At 38.9% G+C, this 15,337-nt stretch overlaps 1 protein-coding gene across 1 annotated transcript in view; it reads left to right on the forward strand.

The window, feature by feature from the left end:
* Positions 1 to 15,337, forward strand: part of LOC139717217 (transcription cofactor vestigial-like protein 4) — a 43,781-nt gene that overhangs the window by 21,660 nt on the left and 6,784 nt on the right. The gene's annotated exons all lie outside the window — the stretch shown is intronic.

Below are 15,337 nucleotides of genomic sequence, written 5' to 3' on the forward strand. Positions count from 1 at the left end.
ATTGCTAACTTTCAAGTGCGTCCACATGGTGCTAAACTACAAGCTAATCATCGCGGGTTAAGTTTTCGACCTAAACTTAAAGTTTAGGAACAGCGTGTGAACCTAACTAAAGAGAGTGCAGACTGTCGCCAATTCCAAGCAACCCTTTGGATCCTATCAGAACAGGAAGTTTGGAACCGACTTCCCCTTTTCCCTATCTTGTCTGGTGATGTTATGGACATTGCAATCGTGTAATGAGTTTAACATTTCTTGTTGATCCATTCGAGGCAGAAATCCATGTTTTCCATCACAGTGCCTTTTTCTAAGTGCGTCCCAGATTACATGTGCATGCAAGGTATGAAACTTGGGAGGAGAAAATTGAGAAAAAATGGGTGAGTACAGAAATGTAGTCTATATTATCAGCATACAGTAGGCCTGAAAACTTTACATTGTCATTCACCTCCCTGGTCATTCCAAATGAAAGTGTAATCAGATTTTAATAGTACCAGTGCAAATCAGATATTCTGAGGGTGTGAGCCTTTCAGAGAATAATTGATACACTGTTTTCTGGAGTTGGATTCCTTTTTTTTTTAGAGAGAGAGTGTAGGGCGTCACAATTAAAAAACATATTTGTGCAAGCTTTGCTGTGGCTAACTATGAAAATATGCAATTGCCTGTATAATTCACTTGTCCATCGGGTTGTTTCAGTCACCCTGGGCAAGCTCGCGTGTTACAGTTTGAGTCATGATGGAGAGTTGAGCTTTATTCCTGCCAAATGTTGTGTGGATGTCAAAGATACAGTAGTATTTTTGTTTTCCATACTCATGAAAAAAAAAAGACTCTCTCTGACAGTGAATTTAATTACCCTTACTAGTGGTCTCAAACGGGTTTGTAAACCTAAATACTCCCTAAGCTCTATCGCTTGTAGCAATCTTTTGTTTTTGAAATATCTCTTTTTACAGGTGGTTGATGAATACACTGTTCCACTAATTAATACCAATCAATCTTCCTTAGTGCAATAACAAACATGATCACTCAAATACAGGTCATGTCATAACAATAGAATTAAAATATTAATAACAACAATATATGATAGGTACAGTTGTACATTTGGGGATCATAATGTGACTGTAGATAGCAGGTGATTGACAAGTGTTTTTTTTTTAAACCATGTTTATCACAATGAACTTATTGTGTTTTGATTATTTAATATGTGGTTGATGAATGTAACAAATATTTGCATGCAAAGAATGTGTTGCAATGCTTTCTTTGAAAAATAGAAAAAGAAAATACATAGAGAAAAAGCTACAATGTGTTCATTGTAATACACAGAGTTGAGACAGTAATGCTTTAGCCCAACTTCTGAAGCTTGAAAAGTTAATCTTTTATGAAAGATTATAACTTTATACTGGACTTTTTTGCATAAATTGATCCATTTCGGAGAATGTGTGAGATATGAAATCATGCTTACGTGTATATCATATACATGTAATATCCTATTGCCTGCCCCCTAGCCCTTCCACCTAAACAGAGTTTACAACTTCAAAATATTTTGTTTTTCTGTTCTGCAATCATAACCATGAATAGAGAGTGATCACAATCTTAGGATTGTCTATTTCTCTTGTTTGTTCAATCAGTCAAAAGAAATTAGAGTAATTCCTGTACATCTACTGCACCAGAGGTATGTTGTATAGAAATTAGTGCATCTTGTTTCTGTCTACATCTAATCTCAGTAGACTATCTCTCAGACGTATGATCTTCTTCATCATGTCTCCTTTCTCACATTTTTTCCCCTTGTCTTTATTTCCTCCTGATGATGTCATTAAAGGGATGGTATACAGTAGAGGTGGAGATGAGAATTGGGCTTTTAACTTTTTGCGAGATACCAAGAAAACACTTATGAAATAGTACAGAGCGTACCATTTTAAGAGGAATTCAAAGTTTATTTGATGAAAATCAGGTTTGGAATGACTGAAACATCCAAAGACAAAGTAACAAAAACAAAGTGATCGTAATTAAGTGTGGGTCCCACACTTATTAGAATCTCTCTGTTTTGGATATCTCAGCCATTTCAAAACCAATTTTCATCAAGTAAACATTGAATTCCTCATGGAATTACATGCTCTTTCATATTTCATAAGAGGTTTCTCATTATCTCTCCAAAAAATGTTAGAAACCTGAAATTAGGTCTCAACCAAAACTATACGATCCCTTTAACCTCAATACATTTATATCGCACATATTGTAAGTGATAATTTGTGGAAGTGTGCATGATTTCCCAGTTGGAAATAATCTTAAAAGTGCGGTACTGGGATTGGAACTGGGTAAACGTTCATAGCGATCATTTCGTGGGATTGGAACTGTTCCACTTCTTACCAGTGAAAACAGCACCAGTGTTGGCCCTGCATGGAGGCAAAGTGAGGGTGGGAACAAACGTTGGTATTTTGGGGTTGGTTGCAATCTGTGGCATCCATGGTGTTTTGTATATGGAAACTTGCCTTTGACATCAGTAGTCTATGTTTTTCAGAATATTTTAGCAATATTGCATTGACACTTTTTTTGTGGTTTGATGAATTAATGCGAAATGTGATGTTGATACAGCAGCATCTCATGAAGTAAGTAGGGAAAACCTTTTCAAGCCAATCTCTGAAAGTGTTCATCCTTTCTTCAGAAAACAAAGCAACCAGTGATTACTCTGTTGTTTGAAGGAAGAGACTAGAGGAATATCCTATGGCATATATCTTGTATATCATGTTAGTCTATGTCTGATGACAGTTTGTTAACAGTGTACCAAATGATAGTTGGCTCTCAAAATGATGAGAATTCACATGTCTTTGATTTCTTATGTTTGCAGCCAAGAGTTTTATTTGACAGAAAGAAAGACAATCATAAGACAAAGTTTGATAAAAGTAAGGTTTGTAATGCAGACACAGTGTTGCTGTGAATCGCTCAAGGGTCTAGAGTGTCTATGAGATAGAGACTGAAGAGGATGCCAGTGTTAATGGAAACCGAGGAGGGTGCAAGGAAAGAGGATGCGACATTTGATTGGACAAAGTGAACTCCAGAGTTTGTTAGAAGGATGAGGTGGTGTCAGTGGTAGTGGTAGTGGTTGTGTGCTAGAGGAGGAGGGAATTCTGGAGTGGGATACCTGATCACGAATATTTTTTTTTCCTCTCTAGCTGTTGAAAAAGTTTGACGTACAGTACATTACAGCAATGGGGGCTGTATGAATGAACGCTGAGTGGAGAACTGTTGCACTTCTTTTGTCTGCCCAACCAACTAGGTACCTGCCTGCTTGTTTTCTAGTTTTGGTGGTGTTGGGTGGAACTCATCACCCTAGGGTTGCACATCTCTTCAGTCCAACTTGGAGTCCATGGTCAGAAGCATCGAGACTCCTTTCCAAGCTAAGAGCAGAGAAGTCTGGCAACCTGAACGAGGCACATAAATGGCCCGCTCCGACCATATGACATCAACTTTGTCTTTGTAAAGTTAGATTTGTTTTCAACTTTCCACTACTTGTTCATGTCAGATCAGGTCAGGTGGTACACGCCTGTATGTGTGTCGAAGTCAAACCTAATTTACTGTGAGTAGTGCCCTCAACTCATCTCTCGTGCAGGCCATGTAGTCTTGTTCATTGACCAATAGGGTGAAGCCTTGGTGACCTAGGATCTACACGTGGTGAACCACTGAAAGTTGGAATCAAACACTGCTGGTGTTACAGCAAACTTTGGTGCCATTCATCAGAGGAAAGTTGATTGTGACAGAGAGGAGAAACTTTCATCCAGGATGGAGACCATGAGCTATTCTCCCTTTTTGACATGCTTCAATGCCTTTCATCTACCTTACCTATCTCCGCCAGGTAAAAACCCCGAGACTTTCATTGCAGTGATTGAAGAATAATACTTTTACAATTAAACTTGGTATTTCAGCTATTTTCTTGATGACGATGATGATGGTGATGATGATAATGATGATGATGAGGATGATGATGGCAATGATGATGGTGGCGATCATGATTATCATTATCGTTATCATTATCATCGTTAAAATGATCACCGTCATCACTGCCATCATCATTGTCATCAATAAGCCCTAGATATCTTTAGACAAAGTGCTTATCATCGTCCATAAACAACTGATAGAGAAAAACTAGATGGTATGAAGTGGGCAGTCTGTGCAGGTACACTGTAAGGCATAAAAAGGAGTACTCTCAACTGAAAATAGTGGCACTTGCATGTATAATGAACAAGTAATATACAGTATCGTGCCAACCACTTTTACAAGTCCTCATCTACATCTTTCCATATTGGTCATGATTTTACTAGTCAAGTAGTTCAAAGCTCCTTGATTTAGTCCACTCCTGCAGTGATCACTGAATTTGCCATGTACATCTTTGTGCATTGCATCGTGAATACTGTTTTCTCAATTTTTAGCTTTTCAACGTTCAGAAACCTATCAGCATTAGGCCTACATTGTATACGTTAAATGTGCCTCACGAAACCAGCAATGCAATAAATCCCGCAGAAATTTAGATGTGCTAATATTGTGGTGGTAGGCCAATATGTTTATTAAGTTTACAATTTGCCGTGAGTTTTCGGCCAGTTACAATGTGTGTAGGGCAAACATGTAGGGGGCCTACAGTTATAACTCCCAAGTTTGTGCCATGTCTACACCAGGGGGTCAGCAGTGTGTACAGGATATAATGGCTTTGCATGACTCTGACAGCTAGGATAGTATGATGATAAGTCGTCAGCTGTTAGGCACAACAGACAAGGTTCTAGTGAGTCATTTTTTGTGCTCTTGTTTTCTGCAAAGGAGGGTCACAAAATATTCGGGATGGATTTGATTTTGCCTTCTTTTTATGTGGTCACAGTGTAAAATTTAGCCTAGATAATTTTTTACATTGATCAGTCAAACATGAATAACACGAAGCAAAAAAGAGCCTTTGTGCATGTACATTTTGTAGTTGTACTGCATAATCATACAATGTAAAAGTCTGAATGAGAAGAGAGTTGATTCTGAATTAAAGAAAAAATGAATTAAAAAAGATAGTTACAGTATAGTCATAGAAGCTACATTTGTATATTCAAAATACCTGATAAGACCTTGGTACAGTGTAAGTGCCATTTTCCCTCATTACTAGTGCAGACACTTTCAATAAAGAGTCTACAGAGCTCTAGTCTGTACGTTTGAAAGAAGTTTGAAAACATTGCACTCTTACTGCTGTTACAGCTTCTTCTTTTTTTCTTGTTAGCCAAGGAGGGAAAGGATTAACCACTGGAGCAGTATGCACTGTTTATTAGAAACATGCATTCCTCAAATCAATATGGGTTATTTATTGAAATATAAGAAAGGAAACCTTAAATCTTGATTGGAAATATCTTGATAATTTGCCAAATTCGTGTTAAGGAGCAAAAGATCCCAAATATAAAATGCAATTCATATCTATGCATTATGCAGGGAGGTGTGTTTCACACCTCCGTGCAGTACAATTACATGTTCAAAGTAAATAATAATGCCAGATCTGAAATATAAAATGTTGAATGAATTGCTTTGTGTGTGAATTCTTTAATGGGTTGGTACTGTCATGTAGTATAATGTGAAATGTATTTGTTATTTGACATCAATTCCACTATCATGCCATAACAGGAAAGATGATTAGGTAGGCCTACGTGTACCAATAATATATCTTGTGAGATGAACCTGTTCGTAGCATGGTACTGCAGCCATGTGGCGTGATGGAGAGAGAGAGAGAGAGACCACAGCGAGAGGGAAAACAGCAGCATGAGGAATACGGAGTGATGCAGACATTACGGCTGTGTGTCGGTATGTAGAAAACACACATTATGGGGCCTGCCATCCAAGGCGTAGTACCTCACCAGCGTGCATAAATTAGTGCTGGTTCATCATAGATAGATATTTGTAGTGTTTTTTTTTTTTCTTACCCCCAAAAGATGAGTCATGAGGTGTTCAAATCCAAGCATCTGCCATAGGGTCTTTGGCCAGGAATGCAGGCGGGTATCATCTTTCTCCTCCCCATCCTCATGGGGAGGGGGGGGGGGGGGGGGGGGGGAGTGGCTGGGGGTGGTTTTGAAGAAGAATAAAGACAAAATGATACAAAACCTTGGGTTTGCATACCAGTTCTTTGTCTGAATACTAGTAGAATGTATTCCATCCTGCCATTACAGCCAATTCTCAGTGTGTTGACTGCAAATTAGTCACCAAATTTCATCAAAAATGGCATTTTATTAACAGGTTATAAGAGGAGATGCCCTCGGGTTAGAGGGTTTGATTACTGGTGGGAATGCTGGTAACTGGCTGGAATGTAGTGTAGGTATTCAGACTAGTCTTGATTTCAGCCACACAGACCACAGCCGAACTCACTTTTCTAATCCTTCCTCACTGACTATCGACCACTGAATCTGAAATCATTCTCAAGTTGTTCAAAAGGTCACCTCTTGCATTTTGGTAGAATCCTGATGACAACATTGTAGTACTCATTTTACCAAAGGAAGAATGGTTAAAGGGATAGTACAGTTTTGGTGGAGATGAGAATTGGGTTTTTAACTTTTTGCGAGATACCAAGTAAACACTTATGATATAGTACAGATCATACCATTTTAAGAGGAATTCAAAGTTTATTTGAAGAAAATTGGGTTTGGAATGACTGAAACATCAAAAAACAAAGTAAAACAAAGTGATCATAATAAAGTGTGGGTCCCACACATTATTATAATTGCTCTTTTTTGATATCTCAGCCATTTCAAAACCAATTTTCATCAAATAAACGTTAAATTCCTCATAGAATTACATGCTCTTTCACATTTTATAAGAGGTTTCTCATTATCTCACCAAAAAATGTTAGAAACCTGAAATTAGGTCTCAACCATAACTGTACAATCCCTTTAAAGTCAACTTTCTTTACTGTGTATAAAAAGTGCAATGTCAAAGATGTATGCTGCATGAATGGTACCAAGGTGGCTCCACGTTGTCAGGGAAACAGAACCAGATATGTCTTTTTTTTTGGGGGGGGGGGGGTGGGGTGGGTAAGGATTGAAACAATTGATTCTCTCAGGCCCATGTTCATTGGGAAATGTAGGGATAGTGAACATTGCAGTATTTGACTGAATCCATTCACACTGGAGTGAAACCTGCAATGATACAGATCGGCACTAATGAAATATCACCATATCATAATGCCCAAATGTAATAAGGCCTAATTGGCAGTTTACTGCCACTTCCACTGACTTCATACATTGTACTTGTAATAGCGTAGCCAGCTCACTGGGCATTTTGCATTTGGCTGTGGGGAGCAATCAGAACTTCATATGTAACAATAATGACTTTTTTTTTTTCCTGGGGGGGGGGGGGGGGTTGTGGCTGGGGTTCATATTCCAAGTTGCCCAGCAGCTTTTAATTTACAAATGTGTTTTGTGATTTTTCCTGTCAAGTGTCAATATTTCTCATTTGATCTCACATTCCGTGCTCCTTGTGAAATCATTAAAAAGAAGAATCCTGCAATATACGTTATACATGTACAACTGTAGGCCTACTTGTAAATTTGTTTTCATTTATCAGCTTTTCCCACCTCCCTGCATGTATGCATGTACATTTACAGCGGTGTAGGCTTACATGTGTGTGTGGTATATGAATTCACAAGTTAATCGTGGAAATCATATCTTTAGCTTCCACCATGCTATCCAAACCTGTTTAGGTGCCCATGATTTGTGCAGTAACTGGGCTTTAGGTGGTGGTCTGAAGTATCTGTCATAGCCAATGAATGAGTCATCTTAGCATGGCATACCTGTGTGATATGTATATTATGTATGCACACTTTGTATGAGTGTATATCATCAGGAGGTGGACACAGAGTGTGATAGTCTTAGAATTCAGACTCAATAAAGCGCTGGATAGATGACTGTACCACTGGTGATATTGTGCTGCATATTGAATAGTATTTTTAGGCCCACATGCACTGTCAAATCCATGTGTACACATATGCAGTGTAACTCAGAACCAAAAGGTCGCTTATCCATGCTCATTTATTGTTACATTAATATAATTTAATTGATTTTTAGCCACAATAATGACTGTAATATCAGCAAAATATTATTAGACTATGAATACTGAAAAATGAATAATTCATGAACATGGACATGTTGGAATTTTCCCAGTGGAGTCACTCCCATGTGTACCTACCTCACTGCCAAGGCACAGTATGAATGAAGGAAGCTGATGGATAGGTGACTATTGAATGCTGGACATGCAAGAGCAATAAATTCTGCTGCGATGGTGATGACTTTGATATTGATTATGATATTTTGATTAAAGGGATGACAGCAGTGGCGTTTAACCGAGAAGCCTTGTAGAGGACAGTTTAGAGAACAGGGAATTCCCTGTGTCACTGAGATGTCTTCATGTGGATGCAACTCATTGGAATAGATGACTATCAGAAATTGTGAAAGCAAGGCTACTACCTTTGTACATTAAAACAGCATGAGTGGCAAATTCCTCTGTCCATTCAAAGGTATCTATGTTTGCTAGATGCTGTGAAATGGAGATACATGTGGGTTGTCATTCTTTCTCCTATAAAGTTTTACCTTACAGACATTGAGGAAACTGATGTTTCATGGAGTATCATCTTTTTTTTTTCTTCTTTTTTTTCCGTAGTTGATCAGTCCAGACTATAACCAAACACTTGCATGGTGGCCTTGTGTAATAAGAAATCCATGCTTTATCTTCACACAGACTTGGGTGTGATGAGTGCATCATTGACGACACAGTCCCTTGGCATTTTGAGTGAAATTATGCAAGCATGCTCCATGACAAGACTCATTTTGACTGTTCTGTTGATGAAGTCCTGAACTTGGGAAAGTTTTACGTTGGTGCCACCATCTGCGGAATCCCAGCTGCTGTTAATTGGATGTCATCCAAGCATCTCAGTTCTCAAGTGGCCACTATTGGACTGATTTCCTCCTCCAGTGAAGACTGGCTCACAGAGGAAATGTGTTCAGACAGAAACAAGAAGTCCAATCACATAATATGCCATGTCTGATTTCAATTTAGTCTAAATTGAATTGCGTCTCTGGTATGTTACCAGTTCTTTGCAACATTCTGAAGTGCTTCCCCTCAGAGATACTAACTCTGTGGTCCAGAAAGTGATGTTCAAAAACTTATAGCAAATTTCAGATGTGTAAGCAGGTTTATCAGTGACTCGAAACTGATATAGTAAACTGTTCTTTATGTTGTTCTTGGCGTGAATCTTATTCATGGGGGAATTTCAAACTCACAAACAGACTTAAAAAAATGAGAAAATCAAGAGTTTTATCACTCTGCCATGCCATAATGCTTTGTAATGTGCGATTGAGTTTAAAGGGGACTGTTTAGATCTTTATTTGAGACTACATGTAGGCATTGACAGATTTATCCTGTATGTAAAACTTCTTAAACAATAATGTATGTACATCTTGGAAATTATTTCAATAGCTTAAAGGATTACTTGCTTTTGTACTATATAGTCGACAGTATTTGACAGAAGGGAATATTTATGTTAACTGTAAAAAGGCAATGATACCAGTTTGAGAGAAGAAGGGCACTCATCTCATGGTGTTGTTTGTGCCTTTTTGCCTCTCAAGTAACGCGATTTCTGTGCACAGGTCAATGATAACCAAATAGACATGTACAAACTGAGTCCAAATTGGTCTCTCAAAATGATTCACAAGATTGACACCTTTGAAGTTAATGTTTTTTTGGCAGCCAAAGTTCACTACAGAAGGTGAAGGTCCATACAGCACTCAAGTCGATCTGTATTGAAGGGTTTTGCTTTGTGGAAACTAACAAAGATGTACAACTGTTCCATGTTGTACATGTGATCTGTTCCTTGCACCTCACAGCAGATACCCTTTTCAAGCATTTGTCATTATATGACAGGCATTACCGAGTTGACAAATCGCTGTGAGATATCCAGTATCTGGTACAGATGTGTTTCAGGCGAACAACACTCTATTTGAAACCTGGACAGCCAGGAATATCAGCGAGCAAGATAAGCATGCTTTCACTGGTCTCACGCAACAGAATTACTTGTGTTTCCGCCTCACAAATGTGGCCTCATCTCAGTCGATGATATGAGAGATGAAATGGATGGGAGATCAGAAGCACACACTATATCAAACTTCCTGTATACTCTTCCACATTTATTGCTAAGCTTCCTCCATCTTAGCTCAGATCGGACAAACACGTGCTGGGCCTGGATAGACAGCAGCAGACAGAAAGGAGTGAGGCTTCCTGCTTTATGAGAAATTATTATTGCATTTGATTCATCATTTGTGCTTTACATTGTAGATGTTGATATGGTAGTGAAGCTTGCGTGCATTGAGGCAATCTTAGTCTAATAAACACTGGACACTGGGGAACTACAATTCCATTCTTTATAAACCATTTGGTCATGTTAAGAACCAATATCATCATACTCCATATTTAGCTATCAAAAATTATTGCAGACTATGGGATAGAAAACTGCATGTATCGAATCAGGTTTTACTGCACAACAGGTGGATCTGAAATCAAATAATGTAAAGTTAGTGGTAACTGTCTTTCCACCTGTTGGAAATCAACAGTTTGTTTGGTTTTATTGGCTTGGTTTAAATTTTTGTTAGTCCCTGAACAGGATTCAAGTTATATGGCAGATGTGAAAGAAATTCCTACCCAAACATTTGTTATCTATGATGGGTGGAATTTGAGAAAAGTGGATATAGGACCAATGAGATTTTGAGCCTAACAGGATAAATGAAAGAAAAGAGCCAGTGGACTATATGAACACGAGGAAATCACCCTCACGTAGCATCCTATAGGTACCTCTCAGACTAGCTGTCTTATTCAAAATCATAACTTTTCTCAATACGACTCATTTAATTCTGACACTTATGTGGATATTTCCAGTCAGGCTTCCTGAAAATTTCTCTGTTTCATTGTTTCCTTTGTTTGCATTTGTAGATGCTAACTGTGTAGGTATGTGACTACCTTCTCAATGGATATTCCTCTAAATGGATACAAACTGAGTACCCTTGATGAATCTCAAACAAAATTGTAGACAAATTTGTGTCCAGACCTTTCTCATAGACATATTCTGGCTTTGTGTAGACTGAATAAATGGTTTATGCCATTTGGATGCTGGTGGCTGTATTAATATGGAAGATTTTGTATGAAGCTGATGTTTGGATCCATGATTGGAGGTGATCTGAAACCTGATAGACAGCCTGGTGGTATTCATGGCTAATGACACTACTCACAATACCCAGTCTCAATAATAAATCTATCTGTCCTTTTTTCTCTGTCTGTCTGTCTGTCTTTGTCTAAACATCCCGCCATCTCTCCCTCCAATCGATCTTGGGTTCAAGTTCATGTGGGTGTGAATCAATAACCCGCCATGTCGTGACATTCCAACCATTCCAGCCTTTTGAGAGAAATATGGCAAATAATCTGAAATGAGCCGCCTGGGTGTTGACATAAGGACCCAGGCAGTCAGGGGAAGGCATTCAGGTGACTGCTCCCTTCTGAAGAATGGTGGGCTCTCACTGGGGGATCTATTGGGAGTTAAAGGCCATTTCAAAATATCAGGAAACAGCAAAATAAACTGCAATGTTATGCTCTGAATTCGTGCAACACTTTGGAGAAGGTCTGAGAGAAATAACCATCAGGATCATTTAAAAAAATACCCTATGTTTGGAGTCCCTGTTTGAAATAACTTGTTCCAGCTTATATAAAGCACTGTGCAAGAGCAAGGTTCCTCTGTTACTGTTAAACTGACAAGTCATTCCATTACTGTTGATAGCTTCTGTTGCATAGCATATCTGATCAATTTTCAGTATTAGTCCATGCCTGCATTGATAGATTATGTTAAAACTGTCCAGTGTTTTTTCGTGTTCAATATCCAGAAAATGCATGTAATCATATAGGCAACTGGATGACCTCTCTGCTTATACAATGTAGCTGACAGAATTTGCATAGATACAGCTGCACACAGTTTAATGTCTCTCGGTACCTGGTTGTGTGCCAACCACCTGTGTCTAGTTATCATCTACAATTTATTACATTGATGGAAAATACCATATTCTGGATCCTTGATCTGTTTTTAGTAAAGCCATCTATTAATTGTAACCAGTAATAGGTTAGATATCCTATAGAGTTATATCAGTGCATACCAAAAAACAAAAAGAAAAAAGGTGAATGTGTAAAAGAAATATCAAATTAAATGCTTACATATTGCAAGACGTCACAAACATTATCTTCCCTTATTCTGAATTTGTTCTAGATTGACAAAGTATGCAATTTCGTACAACTACTGCTGAAAATCGTCAAACCTACCAAAAAAAAAAAAATGCTTAGAATCAACTCATGCCAAAATTACATCAGCCTGAGATTCAATGACTCGAATATAGTTGCTGACAATTTGTGCTTTGTTGATCTGATGAAGCAAGGTGGGTGTAAACTTGATTCTTGTGAAAACATCCCCAGAGACTCCAACCCGAAGCACCTTCTGATCTGGAGATTCTCCCGCCTGAAACCCCTTGCAAACGGGAGACTCCAAATTTATGTGCGCGTCACGAGCGCGAAGTCCCTTGCGGCCTGGGTCCTGGGCCCGCTTAAAGGACAAGTTCACCTTCATAAACATAAGGATTGAGAAAATGCAACAATATTAGTAGAACACATCAGTGAAAGTTTGAGGAAAATTGGACAATCGATGCAAAAGTTATGAATTTTTTTAATTTTTGTGTTGGAACAGCTGGATGAGGAGACTACTACAGCTTGTGAGTCATATGCGTACAACAGTATAAAGAAAATGTAAAAGAAAATTCAACATATTTTCACTTTTTTCGCATAATAAAAGAGCACTTGACTTGCCTCTTTCTAAAGGCAGGGGGAATAATATTACCCATAACATTTGTCGGTAACGAGTCAGGGGAATGTGTACTTTTTTCAAAAGATGGAATTTTGTGAAATTCTCTTTATATTTTCCTTATATTGTTGTACGCATGTGACATCTAAGTTATTCATACACTGCAGTAGTCTTCTCATCCAGCGGGTACTGCACAAAAACTTCAAAAATTCATAACTTTTGAACGGATTGTCTGATTTTCCTCAAACTTTCAATGATGTGTTCTACTAATATTGCTACATTCTCTCAATCCTTATGTTTATGAAGGTGAACTTGTCCTTTAAGGGCCCTGGAAGCTTTAGGGTTCCAGATGCTCTCTCGTGCTATCTCATGCTTGTTTTTGACATACGATGATACTAGGTAAGATATCATTTCAAGCAGGAGACACAAAGCCAGGGCGGGAGAAATTGCATCTCAAGCGGGAGAACGGGAGATTTTGCAAAAATTGGCTTTCGGCGGGAGATCTCCCGTCGAAAGCAGGAGAGTTGGAGTCTCTGCATCCCGCCTACGGCTAGATGGAATTCTGAAGGGGTGTCATGTAACTTTTAACAGTAGTATTTGATAATCGAAAGGAACAAATGTTTGTTATGACTTTGCATAAACCATTTATCATCGTCAAACAAGGATATGCCTGCACAAGGATATCAAGGGTCAGTTTTTCCTTGAATGTGAGTCTAAGATGCGGTATGGAATGGAGATCCTACCTCAAAGGTATTAACTTCTTTCAAGGAAATGAAATGGATTTGTTTAGAGAGTGAAACTGGAGGTTCAATGTAGATGATATGCCAGCATTCAAATAATATTCATTTTAAAGTCACCTCAACTGTTCAATTTAGCTCTTGTTCCGAGCCACTCTCGATTGATGAGTTTTGCCATACATGTCTGATTTCTGGTGTTATGACTTTATCCGAGAAGCAGGATTGAATACTGGCCATTAGACTTTTCTTGAGATGTAGCTAGGCCTGTCTTCATCAGCCCAAAGTTTCAAAATAGTGCTCTATTTTGCGGTCACAAAACTAGCCCGATGTCAAAATAGTGCACTATTTGTGCAGCGAAGACGCAAATTAGCTTGCTATTTGATCGGGAAAGTTTCCCCGAAAATCTTAGGCTAGTTATAGAATTAGCACACTATTTAGAATGCATCTACATCAGCCCGGAATTTTCTCGATCCCACCATAGTAATGATGCCAAGTACGCATGCATCAAATTTCGGGCTAATTTCCCCAAGCGGGCTGTTTTGAGCTGATGAAGATGCACTATTTCCCGAAACCACAAAATATCCCACTAGTTTGAACTTCGGGCTGATGAAGACATACTTGCTGAGATGTCAGGGTGATGTACTGATGTTTATCAATTATCAGATTGCTTTAGCAAGGGTGAAAAGAAAATTATTTGGGTCCTTTAATCCTAGAGATGTTTATTGTTGAGATGTTTTTGCAAATTTTTATAATGGTCTCTTCAAGGGTGAAGACTTCAAGTGAAATTAGAATGGTACGAGGGAGAGAAGACTCGACTGGCGGTGGTGCTGCATCTGTCCGTGTTTTCTGGGGAGAGGAAAATTAAATCAATCCCTGTGTGCCATTCTTGGCATAGTCGGCATAGCAGCGGCCTCACCGCCGGTAGGATGGCGTGGGAAAGTGTCTGCATCAGTAAGGCTTGGTGGTAGGAGAGGACGGATCGGAGGAAGAGATGATGAGAGAGGAGGAGTCCAGGAAGAGACAGGTTGATCCCTACCGGTGTCCACTCCCAGACCCAAGATGGACGGAAAACACGAAGAATGCACAAACATCACAATTTCAATGTCACATTTTGTCTGAGTTGTTTTGGCTCAGGACCTAGTCAGTTTCTTCTTTTTCCATCGTAATTATGGATGATGGCTGGCATGCCGGAAGAAAGGAGAAATCAAAATTGTGCATGTGTTGCTTGGCAGGGTGCAAAGCTAACAAATGTGTGATCGTCTCACAACACAGTGGTCCAGTAAATAATGAATATTTCGATGAACTGTTGATCAGTGTAAAACAAAGAGGTGGCAAAGACCAGCAATGTAATCAACAAGTGGTTTGCACAAACTGGCTACTCAACCTCATGTGTGGTGGCAAAGACCAGCAACTCAATCAACATGTGGTTGTGCAGGGTCCCGTTTCATGAAACTTGTTATCAGTGACAACTGCCACATTTCTATGACAGATTTGCTCTTAAGTAATCAGATGCAAGGATTTCAGTAGCTTATAACAACTGTGACAACTTGTCACTGGTAACAAATTTTATGAAACGGGGCCCAGACCACCACCACTGTCACTGCATTGTCGCAGATAATGGATGGTTAGAACTGGTAAAAAAGTCTTCCAAACTTGCAAAAGTAAAGTTTGCATCAATAAAGACCACTTTGCATTGCAGGCATCAGAACAACAGTACGGTACTGGA

This window comes from Diadema antillarum, unplaced genomic scaffold (genome assembly GCF_040938485.1).
Source record: "Diadema antillarum isolate AM-2024a unplaced genomic scaffold, OU_Dant_1.0 scf00000072, whole genome shotgun sequence".
Classification (NCBI taxonomy): Eukaryota; Metazoa; Echinodermata; class Echinoidea; order Diadematoida; family Diadematidae; genus Diadema; species Diadema antillarum.